Consider the following 423-nt stretch of genomic DNA (forward strand, 5'->3'; position numbering starts at 1 on the left):
TATAGTTTGTTACAATGGTTGTCTTTTTTATATCTTAGAATTATAAAAACAATTAGAAAAACAAGCTAATTTTTTAAAATCTTTATTTTTGAAAAAATTCTGAAAATTACGGATGTTATGAGTTGTGAGGGTTTGTATAAGTATTTGTACTATATTGCACAAAATTGGATAGAAAAATCATAATTTTTTTTGCTATTATTATTTGGTTTTTTATTAAAATACTCAAATTCAATTTTATTATTCAATACGTTTTTTGACATTTATTTTGATTTAAACAAAAGCCTCTCTTTCAAAATCTGCGAATCAGATTGCGCATATCTCTGCCTTTTCTGAGTCTGTTTAGGGTTTCAAAATATGCCACCGGGGGATTTTAAAATGCAAAAATTCAAAAACCAAAGTTTTCTCATTTTACTTCCCAGCGTT

Source organism: Hydra vulgaris, chromosome 01 (assembly GCF_038396675.1).
Source record: "Hydra vulgaris chromosome 01, alternate assembly HydraT2T_AEP".
Taxonomy (NCBI): domain Eukaryota; kingdom Metazoa; phylum Cnidaria; class Hydrozoa; order Anthoathecata; family Hydridae; genus Hydra; species Hydra vulgaris.